This window comes from Elephas maximus, chromosome 23 (assembly GCF_024166365.1).
Source record: "Elephas maximus indicus isolate mEleMax1 chromosome 23, mEleMax1 primary haplotype, whole genome shotgun sequence".
Taxonomy (NCBI): domain Eukaryota; kingdom Metazoa; phylum Chordata; class Mammalia; order Proboscidea; family Elephantidae; genus Elephas; species Elephas maximus.
In genome coordinates, this window is record NC_064841.1 from 64,617,970 (window position 1) to 64,623,969 (window position 6,000).

The window sequence follows — 6,000 nt, forward strand, 5'->3', positions numbered from 1 at the left end:
ATTGCCACTGAATCGATACAGACTCATAGCAAACCTATAGGACAGAGTGAAGCTGCCCCCATAGGGTTTCCAAGGCGTGGTTATTGGATTTGAACTGCTGACATTTTGGTTAGCAGCTGAGCTCTTAACTACAGCGCCACCAGGGCTCCATTATAGCACCAATCGATATAGTGTCCACATTTCTTTGTTTTTGCATTTGCCTCCCAGGCTATACAGCAAACTCCTCAAGAGCGGGGGTGAATGTCTTAGCCATCTGCGTATTCCCATCAACTGCCATGGTTACTCTAACAGAGTGCACTCAATAAATGTTGCTGAATGAACAAACACTTGGGTTCTCCAGAATCCTTGTTTTGCTCTCTAAATCTCATTCAGTGCATTTAGCCCAAAGCTACTCACCAGTTAGAACAAGGATTATGACGACAGGAGTAGGTTACATGGGTGTATCTTTCATGAAGATTGTACAGTTAAGTCTTCTGCTCTAATGTGTATAAATTTTGCCTCAAAGAAAAGAGGACTTTAACAAATGATCAACATTTGAATGGAGGGGTGGGAAGTGGGTGGAGATACAGATGAAACAATCCATTTGGGTTTTCTAATAAGATCCAGGTGATGATAAATACAGGTGGGGGTGGTTGTTGCTGGGTGCCGTGGGCTCAGGTTTGACTCACAGTGGCCTGATGTAGAACTGCCCCACAGGGTTTCCTAGGCTGTAATCTTTACAGGGGCAAATTGTCAGGTCTTTCTGCCACGGAGCTGTTGCGTGGGTTTGAGCCACCAACTTTTCTCTTAACCATTGAGCCATGCCCCAAAGAATTAGGAAGTAGAGACAAGTAAGTGGAGGCACATTCAGGAAAGGATGGAAAGAAGGAGGAGGAAACTCAGAAGAGATCACTGGAGAGACTGGGAATTGTGCAGAGGTGTTCACATGGGAATTCTGACAGGGAGTGAGGACATTTCCCACTGTTACAGCCACTGATCCAGGAGCAGAAATGTTGACCCTAAACAATCCACCACCCCATGCTATCCAAGGCCTTCCCTTCTATCCCCAAGCTGCTTGGCCTATGTTGCCTGAACAAAGTCTCCAGCTTCAAACACACTCCCTGCCTTTCCCAAACATGCATGTCCCATACCACCTTCTCAGGGCTCTCTGCCAGGTGACAGCCAGCCACTGTGCTCACATTAACATGTTGTGTTACTCCTCCCAGGTAACTTGTTTCCATGTTAACAGATAACCTTCCTGCTAGGGATCTCAGCCACGAGGCCAACCTGGTAAAGACCACCTCAGATGGACATTTTGGTGCCCATTAAATCCCATTGCCAAAGTTGCCACCTGTCTCCAAATAGGGCTTACCCTAAAGATAGCAAAGAATCTAGTGAGCTGAAACCACTTTGTCCTATACACTCAAATTGCTGGTCCTTTAAAGCAGGGACATTTATTAACCATTCAGTAAATGCCAGGCACTGTGCTGTCTTTTGTTTAGAGTCTCAAGTTTATAAACTGACTCTTCAATGAGGCCTTTAAAATCAATCCCTATTCCTGCTAGCCCCAAAACTTAGCCTGAATGATCCATGCACCCCACAGAGCAACCACCTGGGACCTTCACCCCAGATTGTCTTTGTCCTCCATCGTTCAGACCTTGTCCCTCTCTGACACCAAACAGAACCCTTGGTTCCACAACCCTGGCCCTCTGCACCCTAGCATTCAGACCTCGGCTTTTACCAGCTGACCTCATCGTGACTTGGCCTTCTGGCTCTTTGAAGCTTGTGCTTCTGCTCAAACTCCAGCTCCCCAAAACTAAAGAGTAGACCTTATACTCCCCCAAGAAGCAAAGGTGGATTGAGAAAAAATTAAAAAATAATCCCCTAACTTACTGACACATATCACATTATGGGTGAATCTCATAGACATAATGCTGAGTGAAAGAGTACATACCGTATGATTTATGTGACGTTCTAGGCTCGGCAAAACTAAGTTGAAAAAGAAAATAATGGTTGTCTAGATGTGTGTAGTAGTGGTGGTGGGTGGGGTGAATGGGAAGGGACATGAGGGGTCTTCTGGGGAGATGTAAATGTCCTACATGATGATGGGAGTAGATTATAAGGACATAGCTTTAATCAAGAGTGTACAGTTAAGACTTGTGTTCCAATATGTGTAAATGTTGCCTCAAAGAAAAGAGGACCTTAACAAATGATCAACAGCTGAATGAAGGGGTGGGAAGTAGGTGGAGATATAGATGAAACAAGAAGGATAGGCTGTTGAAAATTCTAGAAACTGGGTGATGGGTACATGGGATTTTGTTATGCTATTATGTTTACTTTGTATATGTTTAAATTTTTCCATAATAAAAAGTTGAGAAAAATTTACATTTTTATCTTCAGTTGACACTCTAATAATGCACTAAGTGCTTACTGTGTGCCAGGTACTGTGCTAAGTATTTTGCTGATCATCTCATTTAAATCTCATCATCATCTAAGAATTTAGTTCTAATTGTTATCATCAACCTCATTTTATAGATTACAAAGCTGAGGCTTGAGGATGCCAGGTAACTTGTCCACAGTCAGTCCCACAGCCAGGAAAGGGCAGGTTTAGAATACAGAACCAGCACTCATTCACAGTTCATGTTCAGCTACTTGGTCAGCCAGTGCTGCGTGGCAGAAATACCACAAACTGGGTGGCTTTAAAGAACAGAAATTTATTTTCTCACAGTTAAAAAAAAAAAAAAATCAAACCCGTTGTGGTTGAGTGGATTCTGACTCATAGCGACCCTATAGGGTTGAATAGAACTGCGCCATAGGATTTCCAAGGAGCGGCTTGTGGATTCAAACTGCCAACCTTTCGGTTAGCAGCACCATGCCAGCAGAGCTCCTTCTCACAGTTAGGAGGCTAGAATTCCAAATTCAAGCACTAGCTTTAGGGGAAGGCTCTCTCTCTGTTGGCTCTGGTAGAAGACCTTTTCGAAGCTTCTGTAGCCCTGGCGTTCCTCAATTCCTTAGCAATCCTCAAGTGGCATCTATCTTCCCCGTTAGTGTTCCCTTATTTCTGCACCTATGCTGCTCTTTATATCACTCAGAAGTGATTAGGGTTAGGATATACCCTACACTGACAATGGCCTCATTACCATAACAAATAAAACCCTATTTCCAAATTGTATTACATCCACAGGTATAAGGGTCAGGATCCCAACACATATGAATTTGGGGGGAGACAATTCAACCCATAGCAACTTCTATGCTATACCATGAGAAATCTTTTATAAACCCAAGTCCTGGACTAGACCATCTCGATTCTTTCCCTCACTGATGCTAAAGTTAATATTTACGGGAAAAAAGAAAATTCTTGCTACAATCTGAGCAGTGTTCACCTCTGAAAAAGCGGTCACAAAAGGCCAAACGTCAGTGAGAGGTCCCAATACGCATAAAAACAGTAAGAAAGTCCCCATCTGACTGGATCATAATAGCCCACTTTAGGAAATTTTGAGTCCAGAGGTTCAAAGCAGACTATTTTTGAGTTTTTCAACAACAGCTCCACTGGTCTCTTAGCTTCAAACCCCAACATCTAATTTGTGAACTTGGGAATGCTTGTTAGGAGGGTTTCAATATGAAAGCAGCAACTACAGTCAAGCCCTGGTCTTCCCCAAACACGAATCAGTATGACCAGACCGCCTTTCCAGCAGGCTGGCAGCACCTAGGTGTTTAATTTGGAATTTGATAGCTGTCTAAATTTCGAGATCTCCCGTAGGTGCCACACACAAAGAGTCCTCAACAGCCACTGGCAGAAATTCTTAGGAAAACAATCCTCCTGGTTGTCAGAATCACAACCGCCACTTTCATTCCCCACCTCCCTGTCACCAAAGAGGCTGTTTTGACTTGAATTATAGGGGCACATGTGGACTACCTGCGGTACAAACGTGAATGTGACAATGGACACTCCTTTGCTGGCCGTCCGGTGTTATTTCAGACACTGTTGGACATATGGGCTCTGTTCCGAGTAGAGAAAATCCACACCTCACAGAGTGAAGTTTGTTATAGGGCTATGTCCTCACCACACACAAAATATCCTCCATGGCTTTGAGAGGGTGGGGGCTGAAGTGGGGTGGACTTCTTCAGAACTTTGGAAAGACAGTTTCTTCCCCAGCATCCTCTCTCCAGTCTTGGAGCCTGGAAATAATTGAGGGGATCCTGGTTGTCTGCTGGGCCTCCCGCCATGTTCACACTGCAGCCATGTGTGGGGCATGTGTTTGGGGTCTGCAGCTGTTGGAACACAGTAAATCCATTCACATACTGACATATCCCAATGACTAATACGGGCTTAGCAAGGAAACACAGAAGCATTTGACAAGCAGAAACAACTAAATTACTTTTGGAGGGGTGAGGAAATGACACCCCCCAATGGGCTTGATCTCACCATTTGGTTTGTACTGGGGAGCCCTGGGGAGCTCAGATGAGAGGTCGCATGGATGTCATCCCAGTTATCTGCCATCATTAATTCTGAGCAGAAGAGGAGGGAGGCAGGTGTTTGGGCAATAGGAGTGAAAGATATAAGGAGAATACAGAAAGGAAATAAATCATTCAAACCTAAAGATTCGAAGTGAACAGCAGTCTAATTTGTAGTTATGAGCATGGACTTTGGAACCAGAGAGAAATGGGTTCAAATCCTGATTCTGCCACTTATTCTATGAGCAAGTTCCATAACCTCTAGGCTTCTATTTCCTCATCTGTAAAAAACCAAAAACAAAAAAAAAAAAACAAAATCCATTGAGGTGGAGTCGATTCCAACTCACAGCAACCCTATATGGAAGAGTAGAACTGCCCCCGTAGAGTTTTGGAGGAGCAGCTGGTGGATCCGAACTGCTGACCTTTTGGTTGGCAGCTGAGCTCTTAACCATTGTGCCATCAGGGCACCATCTGTAAAAGGGAAATAATAATGATTCCTGGGGCCCTGGTGGTGCAGTGATCAAGAGCAGTTCGAATCCACCAGCCACTCCTTGGAAACCCTGTGGGGCAGTTCATATAGAGTTGCTATGAGCTGGAATCAACTCCACAGCAATGGGTTCGATTTTGGTTTTAATATGATTCCTCCCTAACAGGACTATTTTGGGGATGAATGAGGCTACTGTGTAAAGGACCTAGCACACGTGTATACAGTAAGCACTTAATTAATGATAGGTATTAATCAAATATAGGAGCTCTTGTGGTGCAGTAATTAAGTGTTTGGTTGCTAACCAAAAGTTGGCGGTTCAAATCCACCAGCTGCTCTGCGGGAGAAATATGTGGCAGTCTGCGTCGTAGAAATTTACAACCTTGAAAACCCTACAGGGCCGTTCTACTCCATCCTCTAGGGTCGCTGTGAGTCAGAATTGACTCAAAGGCAACGGGTTTGGTTTGGTTTGGGTTTATTAATCATAATAATACATTTTAAATAGAATAAAGTGAACTTAGTGTTTGCTACATATGCAGACAGGCACATAGAATTCAGATTGCACTAACTTAGCTCCTAAAAAATACGGAACCAGAACAAAATTTGACACTCACTGCTCCAAAATATATTCTCTCACCCAGGTCCACTACCCTATCTCCTGCATCAGCCCAGAGGCACCTCTGCCACAAGGCCAGCTAGAAAACCATCTAGGGCCCTGAAGACATCGGGGCCCCACCAGACGTTGCGTTTTGAGTCAGGCCTCAGCAAACACTCTCCTCCTTAATGTGGAACACCATCATTCCCATAAACTGTAAGCCCTCAATACACATGTGTCTTCAGGCATTATGTTTGGAATGCTGCATCCTGCAGAATCTATTGGACTGGATATTCTGAAATAGTTGAAACAAATAAAAAGTATTACATGCTACATCAAATATAAAGGGGAGCCCCACCCCACCCCCCACAGCTTGGGAGGGGGCAGGTGGGGAAGGACGGTCCTGGAGATCCTAAGGCCAGGGTTGCATGCCCACCCCCGCCCTGGTCCCCAGAGCCTACGCACCCAGTGGGCCTGACCCACCCCT

The 6,000-nt window shown here is 44.6% G+C and overlaps 1 protein-coding gene across 1 annotated transcript in view; it reads left to right on the forward strand.

Annotated features, from left to right (window-relative positions):
- CLYBL (citramalyl-CoA lyase) overlaps positions 1–5,637 on the forward strand; it is a 341,524-nt gene extending 335,887 nt beyond the window's left edge. The window contains exon 10 of the mRNA XM_049867122.1: positions 5,560–5,637. The gene's annotated coding sequence lies outside the window, so the exon portion shown is untranslated. The remainder of the gene's footprint in view (positions 1–5,559) is intronic.
- The last annotated feature ends 363 nt before the right edge of the window (positions 5,638–6,000 follow it).